General features: G+C 38.6%; 1 long non-coding RNA gene across 1 annotated transcript in view; it reads left to right on the top strand.

Moving 5' to 3' along the window:
* LOC148112795 (uncharacterized) overlaps positions 1-11,886 on the top strand; it is a 28,671-nt gene extending 16,785 nt beyond the window's left edge. The window contains exon 2 of the long non-coding RNA XR_015728898.1: positions 1,710-11,886. This is a non-coding gene — a long non-coding RNA (uncharacterized LOC148112795). The remainder of the gene's footprint in view (positions 1-1,709) is intronic.
* Positions 11,887-20,185: the final 8,299 nt, after the last annotated feature.

Raw genomic sequence — 20,185 nt, 5'->3', positions numbered from 1 at the left:
GACATAACATGCACTATTTATGATAACATATTCCTTCTGCACAGGGGTGAAATCCAAATTTTTTTACAACCAGTTCTGTGGGCGTGGCTTGGTGGGCGTGGCAGGGGAAGGATACTGCAAAATCTCCATTCCCTCCCCACTCCTGGGGGAAGGATATTGCAATATCTCCATTCCCACCCCACTCTGGAACCAGCCAGAGGTGGTATTTGCCGGTTCTCCGAACTACTCAAAATTTCTGCTACCGGTTCTCCAGAACCTGTCAGAACCTGCTGGATTTCACTCCTGCTTCTGCATCACATCTCCAGCATATGATTTTTCTGTTTTTGCAGAAAATAATTTCCAATTATTTCTAAAGTTATATACCATTTACAAACATTTTGTATCAATTTTCTCTTAAATTATAAGAAAAATAATAGGATAAATTTTATTCAGTTTTTTCCCTTCCCATTATACTGTAATTGTATAGGAGAAGAGCAGGTGAAGCTGGGTGTCGGGGGCAGAATTAAGCATGTCATCAGTTTAGAGTCATGTTATTCTGGAAAAACCCAACAGGTAAATAGGGTCGGGGAGAGGAGCGAGGAAGTGTAGGGAGGACTGGGTGGGAAAATTAGACCTTAATTTGGCTCAGTACTGCTGGATCCTTTCCTTGCAATTCGCAGGCAATTCCAGTCTATGGATGGGGTTGAGATGGCATTTTGGCACACTGCAGCTCTGGTACTGCTTGCCACCTCACAAGGCAGGTTATAGGGCAGAGATGGGAGGGGAAATAGGTGGAGTGGAAATTGGAAGTAGACCCTTACCTTACTCAGCCACAGGGCTAGGAGGCACCAAGCCCAATATGACTTGAATTCAGATAAGTAGTTGGTTAATGACCTACAATTCTTAGTTAATGATAGTCAAGATTGCCATCACTACACAATACAATCATATGATATCTCACTTTATGACTGCATTGCTTGTGGTTGTAAGTTGAGGACTTCCTATAGGAAATTTAGTAAATAGTGTTGATGTAAAGTAAATGTAGTTAGGTTTGCATTTTCTCCTTTTTCCTAATTTTCCTTCCTTACTACTTCTTACTCTTTTTCTATGCTTTATATAATTTTGTTTACCCTGAAAAGTAATAGCATGATGACCAATATGTTCATGATACGTACACACCCCATTGGTTCCCATTTCTCCCCTTCAAGCCCTCATACTTGAGTTCTATATAAATTGGTCTCAAATCAATCACAGAGGTGGGAGCCAGATGTGAGGGTTTGGCAAGGGGAGATAAAATGGGAACCAATGGTTTCCAGGCCAAAGAAGGCTGTTGTATAAACATACAATTGTTCAATTTCAATGCCATCAATAATTCTGCCAATTGTTTATTAATTGGAAGAACAAGAGGAAGAAACCTTGAGTTTAAACCTTTGAGCATGAAAGACTTTTACATTTTTACAATAGCAATACAGCAATACAGAATTACTATACTTCGTATGTCTTTGTCCTTTATTCTTTAATCTCTGTTCTTGCAATAAGGGCTCTAATCTAACCATACCAAGTCTGAAAATTTTAAGCCAAGGCAACCAACAAAACTGTGTTATTCTATGAAATGTCAGAGGTTCTATGATTTACTGCCAGGTCCAAGTGGGAAGCCTGACTCTTATTGTGTGCATCTCTACAATTTGAACATTGTCCACTGATTTCTCGTTTCCTTTTCTATTTTTTAGCTAGTTACCAGTGCATAAGAGCATTTGTACTTTTATGTTATGGCTGCTGAAATCATGAACATTGATTTGAAAATTAAAAAATGAACAGAAAACTGTGCCTCCGTCTAACTGAAGGATCAAAGATTCCTGATCTATCTCTTTTGATCACATAAAGACTGCAAGGATTTTTATCATGGCTTTGTGCAGATCACAGTTCTCTACAAGGGATCTTTGAATTGCCAGCGAGTAAAGAATGAAACACCCCATAATCCCTTGTTTGTGTGCAAGAGAGTTGTACTTCATTATAAATCAGATCTGAACCTTACTTACATAAGCAAGTCTTTAATATTTGTGAACTTTGGTTGAAAAGATATGCATATTACATGTTTTGTTGTATTTTTAAACTTACATCATCTTTCTTGGTTTTTGGTTTCTACATCAAGGGAGGCAGGTGTTATTTCCATATAACCCTATGGCAAAATTCCTGTGGTTTCCAGTAGGAGCAAAAACATGTTCTTTTTCTCAAAAAAAAAATAAAAAAAATTCCAACCCTCTATCCAATCAACAAAAAGGAGCTGCTGGAATTAGCAGCTAAACAGTTCAAAGGCAAATATGAAAGAACTTTAGACTTGTGGAAAATATGCCCTCCACCCCACTCTCACAAGAATTATTCACATGCTTGTGAACAGTTCAAACATCAAGAGAATGGGAAAAAAAAATAAACAGAGGATGGAGCCTCTGTAAAAAGTTTATGATAGTTTCATTCCCTTGCCCTGGGGAAATTATAATCCTTCTAGGAGTGGAATGTAGAAATGCAGAATGGTGTTTAGCTCTCCAACCCCTCTGCCAAACTTAAGATCTTCAGCTTTTTTGCAGCAGACTGTGGCATTTAAACATATATAAATCATACAATTTATAATATGAATGTGTCAATGCAAATGCTATGTATGTTTGCCCAGTAGGCATAACATGTTACTATGATAATCTAACTTTTGTACATCAGCCTTTGTAGATCAATCATCTGCGTATGGTGAGGGCTACAAAAATACCCAGACAGTCTCAATCCATCTGGAAGGCACCAAATACAGATGACTATTTAGATTGAACAAAGCTTAGGCAGAAGAGAGAGATGCACATTCTTCTGTATTTTTCTTTGATATTGGCTTTGTAGAGAGATTTCAGCAATAGGAACAGGTATGGCCTTTTCTTTTGTTCCTCAAGGGATCTTAGGTCAATTTCAAACTGAAATGCCTCTTCTTTTTCATCTGAGAAATAGTCCTTTTTCTTTTCTTTTTGAAAAACGTTTAATACATCATGCAGCCTTGTAAGGCAAAAAGAATATACCCCATGGAGTGATGACTTCCTTTTCAAGAATATGCAACAATCTCTTGTAATTTGTATGCTATTAATTGATCATAATTGTTTATGACCAGTGGGAGATAAGATAGGGATGGTGTAGAAATGTGACAATTGTAATATTACCTCTATATAAATATTTTTTTCCTAAGAAGTATGAGAGGGCATGCTATATTGAGAGAGAGAGAGAGAGAGAGAGATTATTATCTCTAGAGAGATAATCCTTTCAGTCCATCTATCCTGCCTAAGCAGGGGGTTGGACTAGAAGACTTCCAAGGCAGTGGTGAAATCCAAATTTTTTTACTACCGGTTCTGTGGGCATGGCTTGGTAGGCGTGGTGTGGCTTGGTGGGCATGGCAGGGGAAGGATACTGCAAAATCTCCATTCCCACCCCACTCCAGGGGAAGGATGTTGCAAAATCCTCATTCCCACACCACTGCAGGGGAAGGATGTTGCAAAATCCTCATTCCCACCCCACTCCTGGGGCCAGCCAGAGGTGGTATTTGCCGGTTCTCTGAACTACTCAAAATTTCCACTACCGGTTCTCCAGAACCTGTCAGAATCTGCTGGATTTCACCCCTGCTCCAAGGTCTCTTCCAACTCTGTTATTCTATTCTATCTAGACTTACCACGCTGCTTAAATAATCTTTACCATGTTATTTGTATGTTGTTGTTCCATCTTGTTGTACTTCTGCTATAAAGCTGATGAAAATAGCCCTGCATTAAGTGTGTAAAGAATGATTCCAGATGAAATTGTTTCTCCTTCCCTCTCATCTAGCAACATTCATTTTGTAAGTCTAGTTCAAGCTACAACTAGATTATGGTTTTTTCAGAAGTAATGAAACATTTTGAAAGATATGCATCCCTGACATTACAACCAAAAATGTAAGAACTTAAAACTGCTGAAGGTCAAAGCAAAAATATCCAGCTTATAATGAAATAAGAGAATGTTGAATTGCACCTTTTCAACTGACAGCTCTGGAACTTCGAATGCTGACAGAGAGATATGGTGAGGCATTCCTCCAGACAGAACGAAAAGATACTGTAGGAACTTTTAAAAAGTTCAACCTGTTATCTGTAGAAATGTGAAAAGGGAATATTATTCATTCTTTTCAACAACATATAAGGGTTTTTTTTCTCTCTTTACCAGCCTCTAACAATAGCACAAAACAGCCCTGGCCATTTTTTCTTCTTTTGTTCCCATGGGGTTTTTCTTATTTCATCTCCAGGTAAATGGCTTAAGAGAAAATGTGAAGGCAAAGATATGTTTACCTTGGAGAATAAAGCTGATCTAATGTCAAGAAGCTTGTAACTGTAATCTAATATTATATAATGCACAAGATTAGATTTTCATTAGAAGTTTCTTGACATTAAGAAAACTTGGAGTTATCTGCATCAGAGATAGATCATCTGAAACCAGTCCCCATATAGAGCCCTTGTACCCACACAGAGTTGGTGAGATTAAATATTTTGGACTGGAGGGAGGGGTTGAAGGTTTTAAAAAGCAAAATGGGTGCTTTAAGGCCCTATTTCAATCATTAAACTGACAAAGTCCAAAACAATTGGGGGTGCAGGGGGAAGGAACAGGTTTCAAAATTTTGGCTGTACCCAATCCAGTGATATCATAACAGCATACTGCTGTTCCCAGACAAGCATGATAAAAGTGCAGCTCCCCTAAAAACCAAAACAAATTGACCACTGCTTGGATTCTTCCCTCAAAAGAATTCCTTCAGGCAGAGGATTGACATTCATTTGAGGATACTATTTCAGAATTCAAGTAACAAGAAAAGGATTGAGTTAGAAGGCCCTGTCTTGGAATAACCCCAATTTAGAAATGTGATAACATTTCTATTTGTTGGGTCTATCATTATAAAGACAAGCACACACCTGGGAAAGGGAAAAAGGTGAAAACTCTCATTTTAACTCCTACTAGAAAGCCACTAGTTATCCACTCCATAATCCCTGTAATGGGTCAAGTAGCATAATCCGAAAAACAAACTAAGAGCAGCTGAGCCCACAGGCTGAACTCTTGAGAAGAATGTTTGTAGGTTCTTTTCATTTCTCCATTGTACAAATAGATGGATTCACTGTTGGTAGCTTGAGTTATGAGGGCTACAAATGGAGCTCCTATGTTTGAAGGCACTATAACTCTGTCATTTATTGGGAGACAATGATAAGGGATAGTTGAACTGATAGCATGTTGTCCTGTTTCAGGAATTTCCTTTTATATTTTTCAGTGTATCAGGCAAACTGTTAGACTTTGCTTCTTCTTGAATATCCATGTACAATGTTCTTCTATTTTTATGTGGCAATTAACAATAGCTCTAATAATTGCATTCTACTGGCCTTTCTGTTGAAAATGATATGACCACCAAGCCTTTATTTGCAATAATTCTGAACATCTCTGAAAGGAACATCTCTTCTACATGTTGTTAATAAATGGCTTGTAATTACTGTCATTTTGGCCCCTGAGCAGAACTTGCAGACCTTAGAAGCAAGCCATCCAAAGGGAAGCATTTCAATTTGTTGATTTCAGTACAAGAGCATCCAGTGTGTTTGTAATTTACAGCACTGATGTAAATGAAGCTTGAATGTTGTTCACTCTAATTCAGACTTCTCCAGCAAATATTCTTCATACACAGTGGAATATTAAGTTCCAAGCTGACATGTTTCAAGAGCCATCGCTTTGGCCATATTGGCTGGTATTCTGACAGGCATCCCCATACATAGTGGACTCTCACGATAAGGTTAAAGAGGGTGTTTAGTTGATGACAGATTCTCTGGATGGTGTATGCCTGTATCTTTTATGGAACTAATCTTTATGAATTCATGGCCAAAAAAATAGGGCAGCTAAATTTTCAGTGGCACTGCAATGTTGGTTACTTAAAGCATTTAGCAGTGTTTTTCTTTCTTGTTACCTTCTCAAGCTTATATTTACTCTGGTTATTCATTCCAGTAATCTGCTTCTTGCAGCAAATATTTTGGCAAGACGTCAAACCACAAAAATGTATTCTTAACAGGATGAAGTGTACTGTCAGGATAGGTCAAATCTATAATAATTTTCTCTCTTGAATGGATGAATACAAAGTCAGACTCGGCAAGGAGTTATTAAAAAGAAATTGTTCAAAATATTGTATATCAAAATAGCTATGAAGCTATTAATATTATTTATTTATAGCCTACCTTTTAAAAAAGGCAGATGGCAATTTGGAAAGCAATGTAATGCACAAAAATGAGAGAGAAAACACAAAACATCCAGTACAAAATGAAAAAAAAAATTAAAACTGCAGTTGATAGCAACATTAACTAAATAATGAGTCCAACCAATTTCTTCATTCTAAGAACAGAGAGACCATAACTTGCAGTGATTCCCAGCTTTGGCTTTAAGACAAGACATACCTTGGAATATTGAAGATACAACATTGGTTACCTTCCTGTTCTTTGGAATATGGAGGTTGTGGGTAGAATCGAACACTGCCATCTTTGCCAACGGAGCAACAGGGATATCATATTAAGGTCATACATATAAGGGGAGGGCGTTCACTTTTCCTTGACACAACACCTTCATTTCAGCACATGAAAATCTCAGCTTTGTCTAGAAATTATGAAATTCAGGATGGGCTGTGCTAGCATGTTATTACAAGGTATCTGGCTGATCTTTGAAGATAAGCAAGGCTGGCCTACAGTCAGAAAAACATCCCAGGAGAAAGCAATGGCAAATCATTTTCAATAATATTGCCAAACCCCACCCCAAACAAAAAAGCTTTGAATCACCTAAAGTTGAAGGTACTTTACCTCTTAGATGAGTCCCATTGGTCTAGAGATGTGGCAATAACAATAATAATAATTTGGACTGCGTTGATGGCATCAGGCCAGCAGGATTTCCCATTTTACTGACAACATTAAAAGAGATTATACTCCAAAATCTGGAAAGACATATTGATGTAGGTCAACCTGAAAGCCTCCTAATATGCTTGGGTGAAAAATCCTAGAATTACTAGCCAGCATGACTATGCTTGGAGAGAGCCCAACAGTTGGTGTAGGAGGCTGTTCTAGATGTAGTATTTGCCAATTTTCCATTAAGAGTAAGAAGTTCGTAAACCCTTTGGCCTAAAGATTGAAATGTATCTTTTTCTCTTCCTAGAAATGAAAGTGAAGGAAGCAAACGACATAGACATTGAAATCAGATTAAGTGGGAGACTTCCATAATATGTGAACTACTGAACTCAAATTTAATTTTAATTTAATTTCCAATTTATATACCGCCCTTCTCCCTGAGGACTCAGGGCGGTGTACAGCCAAGATAAAAAACATAGAATACAAATATTAAAACATTTAACAATACATATAAATTTTGGCCCGAAAGTTAAGAATCACAAACTAATTAAAAGAATTTAAAAATTTCTTCTAAGCCAACCCGGCTTGCTGAAAAAGATAGGTTTTCAGGGAACGACGGAAGGCATTGAGGTCATGGATTCTTCTTATCTCCGGGGGCAACTGATTCCAGAGGGTGGGAGCCCCCACAGAGAAGGCCCTCCCCCTGGGGGCCACCAGCCTACATTGTTTGGCTGATGGCACCCTGAGGAGGCCCTCTCTGTGGGAGCGCACGGGTCGATGGGAGGTCGTCGGTAGCAGCAGGCAGTCTCGGAGATAGCTAGGCCCTATGCTATGGAGCGCTTTAAAGGTGATAACCAACACCTTGAAGCGCACCCGGAAGACCACCGGGAGCCAGTGCAGCTCGCGCAGGAGCGGTGTTACATGGGAGCGCCATGTTGCTCCCATCACTACCCGCGCTGCTGCATTCTGGACCAGCTGGAGCCTCCGGGTGCTCTTCAAGGGGAGCCCCATGTAGAGAGCGTTGCAGTAGTCAAGGCGAGAGGTGACGAGGGCATGAGTGACTGTGCACAAGGAATCCCGATCAAGAAAGGGCCGCAACTGGCGAATCAGGCGAACCTGATAAAAGGTCCCCCTGGTAATAGCCGTTAGATGTTCCTCCAAAGACAGCTGCCTATCCAGGAGGACTCCCAGATTGCGAGCCCTTTCAGTGGGGGCCAAAGACTCGCCCCCAATAGTCAGCAATGGAGTCAACTGACTATATCGGGATGCCGGGAGCCACAGCCACTCAGTCTTGGAAGGGTTGAGCCTGAGCCTGTTCCTCCCCATCCAGATCCGCACAGCCTCCAGGCACTGGGACATCACTTCAAGGGCATCGTTGGGGTGTCCTGGGGTGGAGATGTACAGCTGGGTGTCATCAGCGTACTGGTGGTATCTCACCCCAAAGCCACAGATGATCTCGCCCAGCGGCTTCACATAAATGTTGAACAGAAGGGGCGAGAGGACCGATCCCTGTGGCACTCCACAGATGAGAGGCCTCGAGGTCGACCTCTGCCCCCCTGCCAACACAAACTGCGACCGGTCGGAGAGAAAGGAGGAGAACCACCGCAGCACAGTGCCTCCCACCCCCAACTCTTCCAGCCGGTGCAGCATGATACCATGGTCGATGGTATCAAAAGCCGCTGAGAGATCTAATAGGACCAGAACAGAGGAATAACCCCTGTCCCGAGCCCTCCAGAGATCATCCACCAACACGACCAATGCCGTTTCCGTGCTGTGCCCAGACCTGAAACCCGACTGGAACGGATCTAGATAGGATGTTTCCTCCAGGGATTGCGGAAACTGTTGCGCAACCACACTCTCAACAACCTTCGCAATGAAGCGAAGGTTGGAAACAGGACGATAGTTGGCCAATATTGCTGGATCCAGGGACGGCTTCTTGAGGAGAGGCCTCACCACCGCCTCTTTCAGGGCAGCGGGGAAGTGACCCTCACTCAACGAAGCATTAATGATGCCCTGGAGCCAGCCTCGTGTAACCTCCCGGGAAGCCAGTACCAACCAGGAGGGACACGGGTCCAGTAAACATGTGGCCGCACTAAGTCTCCCCAAAATCCTGTCCACATTATCAGGAGTCACAGCATCAAACTCTTCCCAGATAACATTCTCAAGACTGTTCCTCGTCACCCTGCCCTGATCTACCCAGTCAGAGTCCAGATCCCCCCGGATCTGAGCGATTTTGTCATACAGGTATTGTCCGAAATCCTCCGAAATCCCTTCTGAAAAAGATAATTCCTTCTAAAAGGCAAGGGATATGCTTTTCTTTCTATTGTTTATTTCTGAATTTATTCTGGACATAGAATTGTTGAGTTGGAGCACTCAGATGAAACATGGCTTCTCCCATGTTGGACTCCAATGCAGAGTCCTAGAGCCCTTGCTGTTTATGGGTCTTTGTCTCTTGCATACTTTTTTTTTTGGTCCAGTTGATCTATGACTATGAGCCTTTTACTAAATTAAGCTAGTGGCATTTTAGGGGTATCAGAATCAGGAAGTTTGTACTTAATAGAACTGGCAAATACTGCAAGTCTCTAGTCTTTGCTGATATACCCTTGCAGCAGGGGCGGGTTCTACTTACCTTTACTACTGGTTCGCAACGGTAGCTTCGCTCGCGCATGCCCACGCTCTTCTGTGCAAGTGCAGAAGCATTTTGATGACCTCGGGGTAGGTGGGCGGAACCTCTCGCCGGTTTTACTACCAGTTCTATAGAATCGGTGTGAAACGGGGGCAACCCACCACTGCCTTGCAGGGAAAGTAAGATATAAAAATACCAAGGGGAGCTGCACAACTCTAATTTAGTAATGAGTTTGCTTTCTTAGCTGCCAACTGCAGAAAATCCATATTTCGAAGCTTATACTCCAAACCTTTGCTTGATCTGGATGCAGGCAGGTGCTCTGGAGATGAAGTCCCTGCAGCAAGAGACATTCTCTCACAGACACTATCTGCAACATCGTTTCCCCCAGGAACGTAGCATGGCTGCTGGCCTCATAAGTAATCCATCTTCATATCTTTTATTCCCATAATTGTTTTTTTCCCCCCTTTGGGCTCATTACTCTTTTGGCCTCCTGTTCCAAAGTGGGGCCCAGAAACATTGGCTTTTCTTGATTTATACCATCATCCCCTCAAGGTGTTCAGATATTGCATTTATTGCTGTGTTGATGCTCTTTTCTCAGCATCTGGTTTAAATTACAGACATGTAGATCTTCCATCTCTGAACTTTATATCCATCTGTAATTTCCTCTCGTGGCCTTATTCTGCTGAGCAGAATTATACTTGCCTTTCTCCCACCTCCTCTCTTCTCTCTCACCCTCACAATCCTGAGAATCCGGATAGGTCTACCTTTGCTCTGTTTGAAACAGTTTGAAAGAGGAAAGAATTCCATTGGTCTGTCTTTGTCAACTCGGTTGCATTGTGTGCCTCCCTTACTCTTGAAAACAACTTTCCCCTGTCTGACCAGTTTGAATTGGACTCTTGAGGTCTACCACTTCCAGCCAGCAAGGGGATAGTGGGTGTTGCAGTCCAAAACATATTGATATTACCCAATTAGAGAAGAGTGTCCTCCTCCTTGAAGTTGTGCCTTGTTTCTTTTACTCTTATAGGCATGATTAGCAATAAATCAGTAATTGGACTTTCATGTGTGGATCTGATCTTTCACACCTAACAACTCTCTTTCCCATTCATGAACATCAATAAGCAATCAGAAGACATGATAAAAACCCCTTAATTTTAACAGCATATAAACAGACTTAACCATAGTTTCAACTGGGAAACTGTGACAATCATAGACAAAGCCAAGTCCAAAAATGGTAGAGAATTTCTGGAAGTCTGGCACTCTGACAAACTGGCTATTAATAGACCACATAGACATAAACAACATCTACATACTGTGCAAAAGAGATAATCAACAAGACAAAAAGGGAACAAAAAGACCAAAACACCTCCATACCAGCAATCAACACCCAAATGAACATAGATTAATACCAAGATTAATATCAGACCAACAATCAAGAAATAAACAAATACCCCAATCAAGGAACTACCAAACAAGCTAGTAGTAAACAGCCCAACCAAAGAACCTCCAAGACCACTCCCACCAACACTGACAAGACAAATCATTAGCATAAAAATTAAGAGTAAATCCCAGTCCTTACTAGAACTAATGATGTTAGCTAGTTTGGGTAATGAAACATCTGCAAGAAAAGAACCAAGAACCACTCAACTCCCTTTCTACAGTATCCCATCTTTTAGTGGGATTTAACTCCATCTTCGTGCTTGTTGGACCTATGGACTGCATGGGTCTTCAAAGGATCATATTGTTAAGATCCACTCTGTCATATATGTGATGCTTATTAGAATTCTACTTGGAAATGTGATAACCTCTTTAATAAAAAGTATTGCATCATACATCCCATCTGAAATTCCACTTACTGCAGTTCTTTCATCCCCTTCTTTGGTACCGTTATTTAGATTTCTGTATAGCTTTTAAGTGCTATTTTTCATATGGTGAAAATGAACAAATGTTTCCTTAAAGCCCTTCTATGGTTATTGTAGCCATGTTAACCTCTATATTTACCAAACAGATACTGTAATTATGCCAAAAAAGTGAATGTAGCTCTACCTATATTTATTCTGTGCCTTAGCAGCTCTTATGCCTGTCTTTACAACTGTTACCTTGCTATCAACCTTATTTCCTGATTAACCAGGTGGAGTAAAATGAAAACATGTTTTAAAAAAAAGTTTTAGTAAGACATCTAAAGGATCGCTGGTGTGGGGTTAAACTGTACCTTGCATGAAAAGTGTACACATTTTTCCTGTGTAAGCATTCCTCTGGTCCTGGATGATTCCCTTTAGTTTTCTACCTTTGATGTAAGAGTAATATTTTTTTAATATAAAAAAATCAAATCTATGCTCAAAACAAATTGTGCCAAACTGTTGATCTGAATAAAATTTCAAAGAATATTTGGCAAATTTAACATGGGTCAGGTAAAGACATAGGAATGCTCAATGGTGGGATTCAAGTAATTTAACAACCGGTTCTCTGCCCTAATGATTTCTTTCAACAACCAGTTTGCCAAACTGCTCAGAAAGTTAACAAACGGTTCTCCCAAAGTGGTGCGAACTGGCTGAATCCCACCACTGGGAATGCTGAAAAATTAAGATTATTATTATTTTATTATTATTTTTTTGCCTGAAAACAGCTTATTAGAATAGGAAGGGAAAGCTTGCCATTTTCTGTATGCAGACTCTGCCTGGTCTCTGTTCTGTTGCGCTTTCTATCTTTGACAACATGCAGCTATTTTTGTACACTCATACTCCCTGCGTTAAATGCAATCATAGGTTTTATATGGTAGCCTCTGGGAATTTCATGCTTGCTTTTGTATATGTGAGAACTATTACGGTACCTGGGAATGCATGGAGTCAACAAAAATCATGTTGTCCTGTGATTTATCACTGTGAATTAAACATGCATCTGTAAAAACATCTGGAGCCTATATAACACCAATTTCAAGAAGTTTCACAGTGAAAAATAAACTTCCAGAATTCAGTAAAAACCACATGGATATCATTTTCCCTATGGTGAAAAGCTATCTTTTGATAGTGGAGCAGACACAATTCAACTAATCAGATTACAGTAACTTTGCACAAAAGTGTGTGGCACATTATCTGGGAACGGAGAAATTACAATATTACAGCTTTTGCCAAAGTAAATCATGCACTGATATTAAGCAGGTATCACTTTTTTTAAACAATCACTTTGGCTTCTCATATTCTTAGATTAATCAGTGATATTGTTATAACTAAAAACAAGAGTCTGTTTAAAAAAATGCTAAATTGTTCTTAGTATCCCCAGTCATGAATGTTTGTATTCAGTGGTGGAACATGAAACTTTGAATTGTCACCATTGAGAAATAACATTGGAAGCCTGGGTCCCCTTTGTTCAGCATTGTATAGCATGTAATTATGATGATTGGTAAGTTATCCATCTACACAAGTGGTAGCTAGCTAGGCAATGAGTATTCGGAACCTGAAGGACATTGAGATTTCTCTTTCTCCACTGCTTCAATTCTCCTCCTTTCATTGTCCCCTATTAAGAGCTCAGTGGTTTTATTAGAAAGCCACTGTACTGAGATGGGCATTTCCACGATTGCATACATTTAGTGAATGATTGAAAGCTCAACTAATTCAACAATATCTGTCTATGAAGAGTCACAGTCTCAAAATTGTTGAGATTAGTTTAGCACTAAACTTTTAAGTGACATTGACTAGCTAAAAAAGAATTTAATGATAGTACCTGCTTATCAAACTTCCAGCATACAATCATCAATAGATTACTTGTCTGCCAAAGTTCTTCAATGACCTAATAGCCACACCTAATGTCTCAAACTAGCAATTGCAAAAGTGGCACTATAGACACATTATTTGGTTAACTCATCAGTTAATTATAGACTCAATTACATTAGCTTTCAAATCATAGAACACCACCAATCAGGAAGCTGAAATCTTCTGATTTTAATAGATTCTGATTAGCCAGGAGACTTTACAGAAGTCTTTCTGTACTTTCTACACTGCTTTACAGAACCCCCCCCCCTTTTTTAAGAGATTATTCTTTGACCACAATAAGAACTAAAGAAATATCGAAGGCATTTAAACCAGACAGAGATTGAAACATTCCAAAGATGTTGTGAAAGAGGAGCAAGAGGAACAAACTACTCAAGTAATTGGAAGAAAGATGAGTAATTCAGAGTTGCAATTAAGTGCAGATAGTTATCAAACCACAGGGGCTACTGCACAGTATTTGACAATACAAAGGACATAGCTGTAATTATGGGATCTCAAATTGACACCAACAGTGCTTATTATGAAAATGATTTAATTACAAGTTCCCAGTGCAATTGATAGAAGAGTTGTAGTAAATCTGCAGTCCTCAAGAGAACAACCTAAAGATGCTTTTTCAAAAGGCAATTGGACTTTGTTCCTTTGAAGACCGAGAATCTCACTAGTCAGTCAAGAAAATAAGTTTTGAATCTCCTCTTCAAAATTAACGTGGAAATAGACAATGTTGACATATTTGTTTTAAAAGTCATGTTGGAGAATCTCGTGAGAAAAAATAATATTTGCTTAATAAACATTTTATTTTATTAAGACAAGCTGGAGGGAATGACTTAAATTTAGTAAATTAATTGGCATTAGTAAATTAATTGGCATTAGTAAATTAATTTAGTAAATTTAATTTAGATTTTAAATTAGTAATTAATTTAGTAAATTAATTGGCATATATCAAACCATTTTATATTGGTTTGATATATGCAATTAAAATATAGTTCCAATGGATTGTTTTCTCATAAAGTGGGTTTAAAAATTATTAGTGAAATTAAATTTGGGAAGTATTTATGTTCAAGACGAAGAGGGAAAGAAAAATTTTGGTCTTTTCTTTTTATATATATATATATAGCGCTTGAGTAATTCTTAAAATTTGCAAAATATTATTGAAAGTGAATTGGAAAGTATGAATGTTAAAAAGAAGTTTAAAAAGATGCATTAGTTGATTTTAGTCATAAAGATGAATTTTCTTAAGAAATGTTTAGTCTTAAAATGAATGAGGTTTCCTTTTAAGGTTAAAGAATTTGAAAAAGCAGAGGGATTTTCGTTAATAAATATGATAGTTTAGAAAAATTATAAATAGAAATACATTATCATTTCCCACAATAGAGAAAAATAGATTTGGTTAAGATGGTGATGTAAACTATTTTAAACAAAGATATTTTATTTGGTCTTGTTTCTATTAGGATATTGCATGAAATGGAAAAAGAATGAAATTTAGAATTTAGTTTGAAGATTTAATAATTGTGAACTTACAGAACTCGCTTGTTATAATTATAGGTAAGGTAAAAATTTGAGGTTGTAAATATATTAGTATTTTACTGTGTTGGAAAGTGTTAGAAGTCTTTCTTTTTTTCTTTTCTTTTCTTTTCTTTTCTTTCCTCATCCTGTATTTCCCCCTTCCCTTTTTTAAAACCTTTCATTGAAATTTATGCTATAATAAATTTAGTAAAACTAAAACTTTAATAAAACTAAAAAAAAGAAAGGGATTACAAAAGTGAACAGACATACACAATGAAAGGAATGTAGCAGCACCAGCAACCCCTAGTGCCACAGGAGTGCTATGTAAATAGCCAGGTATTCCTCATTGTATACCTATTCCCTTGTAATCCCTTCTTCTCCAATCCCTCCGCTTTGTGAGGTGGAGTTACCACGTTTCACTAATGTCCATATAACCTCTTAAGCAAGATGTGCCTTTGGTTATGATAGGGAATAATATATATTTGGCCTCATTATTCTTGCTTTGTTAACACATATTGTGTTATTGCCACATATTGTATATTATAGTGCCGTTGAAGAAATTTCATTAAAAAAAAAATTGGTAGCTATTCCAATAATCCTAAAATTATTTTTTTTCATGGCAGTTACTAATTTGGGAAAGTAAAATATGTAAAGCTAAGATCCTTAGCATATCTCAATGAGATATGAACGTTTAAATTGACTAGTGACTTTAGTCTAAAGAAACTAAAAATTTTAAAAAGGTAGACATCGTTTATTACCTCTGTAACATTATTGCAATGCCATTTAGAAGGCTCTGTTCCTTATTAGCAATGTTCTTACAGTATATTTTAGATATTAATTCTTTAGAGAAATGCAAAGGAATCTTCCAGATATGTATGGGGAAGTATCCAGATCTATTCTTCCTGATGCACTCTCAGACTGCTCTAAATTTAGATGCAAAGAAATCATTTACATATTCCTTGGATTATGATGGTAATTTGGATAGAAATTGCCATTGCAAAGTGATGTGGTTTTAAGTGTGACATCACATGACCACATTATTTAGCTCTGGCAATTCCAGCAATCCTGGTTGCTGTCATTAGAAAGGGCTGCATAAATCATGAAGCAAGGACCTCATGTGACAACTAGCTTCCTTCCAGCTTCCCCCTTGACTGTGCTTATGGGAGCTGGCAGGGAATGTTGGAAATTGTGATCATGTTACTGTGGGAATGCTGCATCATAAGTACCATTTGTCCAGCACTATCATAACTGAACAGTTACTGAATGCATGGTCATAACCCAAGGACTACTTATAAGAGATAAGAGAAACTTGTCACTTTCCTGTGTACACAATGGTACATTCACATTAAAATGAAATCAGTGCTTAATTCTCCATCATTTGATTGAAAATGTCTCAAAGAGATCTGTATCATTATACACCGCTTTTATAGATTTCAAGGCAGATTTTGATAGTTACCAGGACTAAACTATGGGAGAAGCTGGAAGCCAATTGATATAGGCTTCTCTATTTGTTACATGCCTTACATACTAAAACATCCCTCAAGATTAGATGTTACAAGCAAGAGTCCTTCTTGAGGTCAGTCAAAACTCAAAAGGGGGTTGCATTTTGGCCCCCTTGCTTTTCAACTTTTATATAAATGACACGGTAAAATGGTAAATAAACCAAGTTACCATCCCCCCCAAAATAGGTGATCGAAGTATCACCCTGCTGCTCTATGCAGATGATGCTGTGATCCTCTCCAGGACACCTGTAGGCCTTAAAAGAGCCTTGTGAGCCCTCATCCAGTATTGTATTTACAATAAACTGGACATAAATTATCAGAAAACCAAGGTTATGGCCTTTGCAAAAAGGCTAAAACTCTACTCATGGTATCTTAATTGAATAGAATAGAATAGAATTCTTTATTGGCCAAGTGTGATTGGACACACAAGGAATTTGTCTTTGGTGCATATGCTCTCAGTGTACATAAAAAGACAAGATACATTCGTCAAGAATTACAAAGCACAACACCCAGTGACAGTCATACGGTACAATAAGTTAATGGTTATAATATAGAGCAGCGGTTCTCAACCTGGGGGTCGTGACCCCTTTGGAGGTCGAACGGCCATTTCACAGGGTCGCCAAAGCCCTCTCTCGCCTCCCCCATGCCTTCACTCACCCTCACCCTCTGCCGGATCGCCGTTCGCTGACCCCGCCCACTCCCAATCTATTGCTGCCTCCTGAGTCCCAGCTGATGGCTAGAGGGAAAAAAAACGTTTAAATTCTTGCCGCGGGGCTTCAAAGGGCCGCCCTAAAGCTGATCAGCGTTAAAAGAAAACAAATGAGTAGACTGGTGCCTGCAAAAATAGAAAAAACAGCCCCTTTTAGCTTCAGCATCGGTTAATTACCACAAGTTGATTAGATCGGCCTCCGGACTCTCAGCTGATTTGCTCTCAGCTGTTTTGCGCAGGGGTCTGTTCTCTGTTGCTAGCTGCAAAGAGAGCTGGAGCAGATTTTTTTTCCCCTAGCTATGCTGAGAAAGTGAAACTGAAAGTAAAGCAGGGTCTTTGTTGCAACATGACAAAATGAGGCAGAGAGAGATTTCTTTTTCTTTTTCCTCACCAAAAAAGGTAAGTGCAAAACTGCAAACAATGGGAAATTTAGGGCAAAAGAGGAGGTTCAAGATTTTAAAACACAAAAGAAAAAAAGCTCTATTTAACTAGGGAATTGTAATAATTGAAATACTATTAATTGTATATTGTATTGAAAGCAGAAATGGTTAAGTTGTGGTTTGGAGGAATATATGGGGGAAATTATTTAGTTTATTATTATTGGTAAATATAATTGATTTGTAAGAAATTGGATTGCATGGAAATAATTGGAATATTCATGTTCATATTGATTAATATACAAAAAGATAGTTATATAACTAATTGATTTATATTAAAATGTTGAATTTGTATTAAACAACTGTATTACATAATTACATAATTAACCAATGTGAGGATGGATATAAAAATAGATGACAATGTGAAGGGGTATAATATAGAATAGAAGGGAAAAATTAAATTTGATTAAGATAAAAGATGAGGATGAAGGGTAATATTGGTTTTTTAAAAAAATAGATGAGGAATAAATATGGCAAAAAGGAAATATAGAAATTGTAAATTTAATTGAAATGACTAAACACTGTTTAAATTTGTGAACCGGCCAAATATTCTGTTCAAAAAAATACATTGTATGTTTGTATGTGTGTTTCTAATTATTGCTATTTATTCATATTTGTTCTCTTTTATTCTTTAAAGTTTAACAATTCATTCTTTATCTTAATATCTTTATATTTGTTTGGGGTTGGTTTTCTTCCCTTTCATCTTTTTTATTGTACAGCAATCTTTCTCCTCAAACCTACCACCTCTCTCTTTTCTTTTCTCTCTTTCCCCCCACTTCTTCTCCTCCCTACTTCCTTCCTTTCTCCTTCTCCTCCTCTCTTCCTCTCTCTCTTACCCTCACTCCTATTCTAATTTCCCTTCCCTTCCTTCATCCCTCTCTATTGCTGTATCCTTTTATGCATATGGACTACTCAGAGGGCTGAAAAAGTTATTTTTGACTGGTCCTCGCACTTTTGACCAGTGCTCGAATTTACGACTGTCCTCACATTTTATGTTTTTTGCCCTATCTTATCACCATGGTAAAGAGAAGCAGTTGTGAAATGAGTGACATGGCTGTTAAGAATGCTGCACGGGCATAAATGTGAAGATGGTCATACGTGTGAGGACCAGTCAAAAGTGTGAGGACCTGTCAGAAATGACTTTTTTCAGCCCTCTGAGTAGTCCCTATACACATAGCCATGGCCACCCGGTCACATGACCATCTAGCCACTCCCACCCAGTCACATGCCCTCCAAGCCACGCCCACAAAATAAGCCACACCCACAGAACCGGTAGTAAAAAAATTTAGAACCCACCCCTGGTTGGGGGTCACCACAACATGAGGAACTGTATTAAAGGGTTGCGACATTAGGAAGGTTGAGAACCACTGATATAGAGCAAGTAACCACCTTTAAGTACCTGGGGTGTCATCCATGCCACTGGCTCAAGAAAAGCACATAGTGAATGTGCTCTGGCCAAAGATCAGCAAAGGCCATTCTCAAATATTTCTGCACAAAGGGAGGATACTATGTTCCTGCTGCAATTAAGCTCTTTCCGGACAAGTCGCTAGCACAGCTTCTTTATGGGACCTTGCTCAGACTCTCAGCTTCATGTTTCACACCACTGGAAAGAGTTCAATCCAGATTTATTAGAGCAAAGATTGACAAAAGTCAAAGCAAGAATCTGTATAGCTTCTTTAAATCTTTGGCTAAACCTTAATTTCTTCCTGCAAGGCTCCATTAATCCTCCAAGACAAATTCTCCTCTTCATGGATCAAGGCCGTCGAGTCCAACCTTGCCAAACTAGGCTTTTCTTCAGCCTCAATACTCAAGTTGGACTATGACCAAGCAAAACAAACCTTGCGACAAAGGATAGAGGACATCAAGAGGCAAGCAGACTTAGGGGAAGCTCCATTGTTTGTGGCTTCAGACTCTATTAGATATGTTGTTACTCCTGCCAGTTATCTTAGCCGGTTGGAGACAACGAACCACTGGAAAGCATTGTCACTCACAGGGTGCCATGTCCTTCCATTGGCCATCCTGTATGGCAAGTATAAAAAGATACCATTGATTGAAAGACTCTGCTCTGGTGGCTCAGGAGAGGCGGAGACCGTTGGACACATACTTCTTCGATGCTCTTTCTATAGAAATATTTTAAAAAAACATATCCTCCCAATAATTGATAGGTATCCTGGCCACTGATTATCTCCAATGTCTGCTTAAGGACGAACAGACTGTGATTACACCACAGATGGCTAGATTCTGCACAGCAGCACTGGGGATCCATTGGAAATATGATTATGCCACCATAGCTATTTTACACAACTAATGTAGCAAACCCTTTTGCATTACTACTCTTTTGCATTTTAGTATTTAATGACTATGACATTAAATTTAAGCATTGATTTTATAGTATAATTAGACCATGTGTATCACACAGATTGGATGCCAAATTGTGACTTTAATATAGATTTTATTTGTTATTATTTTATTCTAGAATTTTGAACTGGATATTCCTTGAGTGTTTTTATTTGTTCTTGTCTCTGGACTTTGTAATAAACTTGATTTGATTTGAACTGTGTTGTGCTTGGCACCAGGGTAAAATGTTAGTTTTTTCTAAACCATTGCCTGAACAACACTAGAATGATTCTTAGGCTAGCTATTGATGAGTCAGTGGCTTGGTTCATATATATCTTCACAATATCCTGTGATTTGCTCATATTTAGATTGTCATGATGTGCAAAATCAATTTTTTTTTTTTACAATGGATCACAAATTGAAATG

Source organism: Pantherophis guttatus, chromosome 7 (genome assembly GCF_059756535.1).
Source record: "Pantherophis guttatus breed Tessera chromosome 7, ASM5975653v1, whole genome shotgun sequence".
Classification (NCBI taxonomy): Eukaryota; Metazoa; Chordata; class Lepidosauria; order Squamata; family Colubridae; genus Pantherophis; species Pantherophis guttatus.
The sequence above is the reverse complement of the archived record's forward strand: the minus strand, read 5'-3'. Positions and strand labels throughout refer to the sequence as shown.